General features: G+C 48.7%; 2 non-coding genes across 2 annotated transcripts; both read right to left on the bottom strand.

Annotated features, from left to right (window-relative positions):
• Window positions 1–223: 223 nt before the first annotated feature.
• On the bottom strand, window positions 224–298 carry Trnas-uga. Its single transcript has one exon. It is a non-coding gene; the product is annotated as a tRNA-Ser (tRNA).
• A 1,129-nt stretch (window positions 299–1,427) lies between these two features.
• Window positions 1,428–1,502, bottom strand: Trnas-cga. The gene has a single exon. It is a non-coding gene; the product is annotated as a tRNA-Ser (tRNA).
• Window positions 1,503–2,390: the final 888 nt, after the last annotated feature.

The raw sequence follows: 2,390 nt of genomic DNA, 5'->3' as shown, positions 1-2,390 counted from the left end.
CTCACGCCCGGTACTCACAGCTTTACTTCTGCCAGTACCTCGTCTCCTACCTTCCAAACTTTACAGAAGCTCTCCTGCGAACCTTGCAGAACTAGCACTCCTGAAAGAAAGGATATTGCAGAGACATGGCTTAGCCACAGCCTGGGGGATGTTTCCAGAATGAGATTTTCACTCTGCAGCGGAGCGTGTGCTGATATGAAACTTCCTGGCAGATTAAAACTGTGTGCCCGACCGAGACTCGAACTCGGGACCTTTGCCTTTCACGGGCAAGTGCTCTACCAACTGAGCTACCGAAGCACGACTCACGCCCGGTACTCACAGCTTTACTTCTGCCAGTACCTCGTCTCCTACCTTCCAAACTTTACAGAAGCTCTCCTGCGAACCTTGCAGAACTAGCACTCCTGAAAGAAAGGATATTGCGGAGACATGGCTTAGCCACAGCCTGGGGGATGTTTCCAGAATGAGATTTTCACTCTGCAGCGGAGCGTGTGCTGATATGAAACTTCCTGGCACATTAAAACTGTGTGCCCGACCGAGACTCGAACTCGGGACCTTTGCCTTTCGCGGGCAAGTGCTCTACCAACTGAGCCTCCGAAGCACGACTCACGCCCGGTACTCACAGCTTTACTTCTGCCAGTACCTCGTCTCCTACCTTCCAAACTTTACAGAAGCTCTCCTGCGAACCTTGCAGAACTAGCACTCCTGAAAGAAAGGATATTGCGGAGACATGGCTTAGCCACAGCCTGGGGGATGTTTCCAGAATGAGATTTTCACTCTGCAGCGTAGCGTGTGCTGATATGAAACTTCCTGGCAGATTAAAACTGTGTGCCCGACCGAGACTCGAACTCGGGACCTTTGCCTTTCGCGGGCAAGTGCTCTACCAACTGAGCTACCGAAGCACGACTCACGCCCGGTACTCACAGCTTTACTTCTGCCAGTACCTCGTCTCCTACCTTCCAAACTTTACAGAAGCTCTCCTGCGAACCTTGCAGAACTAGCACTCCTGAAAGAAAGGATATTGCGGAGACATGGCTTAGCCACAGCCTGGGGGATGTTTCCAGAATGAGATTTTCACTCTGCAGCGGAGCGTGTGCTGATATGAAACTTCCTGGCAGATTAAAACTGTGTGCCCGACCGAGACTCGAACTCGGGACCTTTGCCTTTCGCGGGCAAGTGCTCTACCAACTGAGCTACCGAAGCACGACTCACGCCCGGTACTCACAGCTTTACTTCTGCCAGTACCTCGTCTCCTACCTTCCAAACTTTACAGAAGCTCTCCTGCGAACCTTGCAGAACTAGCACTCCTGAAAGAAAGGATATTGCGGAGACATGGCTTAGCCACAGCCTGGGGGATGTTTCCAGAATGAGATTTTCACTCTGCAGCGGAGCGTGTGCTGATATGAAACTTCCTGGCAGATTAAAACTGTGTGCCCGACCGAGACTCGAACTCGGGACCTTTGCCTTTCGCGGGCAAGTGCTCTACCAACTGAGCTATCGAAGCACGACTCACGCCCGGTACTCACAGCTTTACTTCTGCCAGTACCTCGTCTCCTACCTTCCAAACTTTACAGAAGCTCTCCTGCAAACCTTGCAGAACTAGCACTCCTGAAAGAAAGGATATTGCGGAGACATGGCTTAGCCACAGCCTGGGGGATGTTTCCAGAATGAGATTTTCACTCTGCTGTGAGTACCGGGCGTGAGTCGTGCTTCGGTAGCTCAGTTGGTAGAGCACTTGCCCGCGAAAGGCAAAGGTCCCGAGTTCGAGTCTCGGTCGGGCACACAGTTTTAATCTGCCAGGAAGTTTCATATCAGCACACGCTCCGCTGCAGAGTGAAAATCTCATTCTGGAATATTTTTCAGGACTATTTATTTACCATGAAATTTATAAAAAAAAAATCAGATATAGACATGCTTGCTCATCTGTACTACACAAGGGTATATAAAGTTTTCCACTCCTAGAGTTTATGAGAAAAGTATCAAATTTAATTCAGCTAAATTGCATGTCCTCACAAATGGTATCATACTTTACTCACCCAGAACTCGGTGCATACTGCAGCACTCTCATTGTACCTCATATGGCCTACTAAGTGCTCTCCCTGTGTGTGATCACTAACAGGCATCTCAGAAGGTACTCCATAGCCTGAATTTCACCACCTAACACTCAGACTCACACTTATTATGTGCTCAAAAGTTGTTTTGATAGCCCTGTGCCTATATGAAGTGAATACAGAGTTTCCCAATACCACCAGTCCAGATGAGAACCTGAGGGTAGTATAAGGGGCTGTCCAATGAAAATGAGACAGATGGAAGAAAGTAAGTAAATTGTCTATTGTTTCAAATGTAATGGTCATACAAGACAAGTCATTGGATGCCACCCCAGAAAATGTTTT

This window comes from Schistocerca americana, chromosome 3 (genome assembly GCF_021461395.2).
Source record: "Schistocerca americana isolate TAMUIC-IGC-003095 chromosome 3, iqSchAmer2.1, whole genome shotgun sequence".
NCBI classification, from domain to species: domain Eukaryota; kingdom Metazoa; phylum Arthropoda; class Insecta; order Orthoptera; family Acrididae; genus Schistocerca; species Schistocerca americana.
The sequence above is the reverse complement of the archived record's forward strand: the minus strand, read 5'-3'. Positions and strand labels throughout refer to the sequence as shown.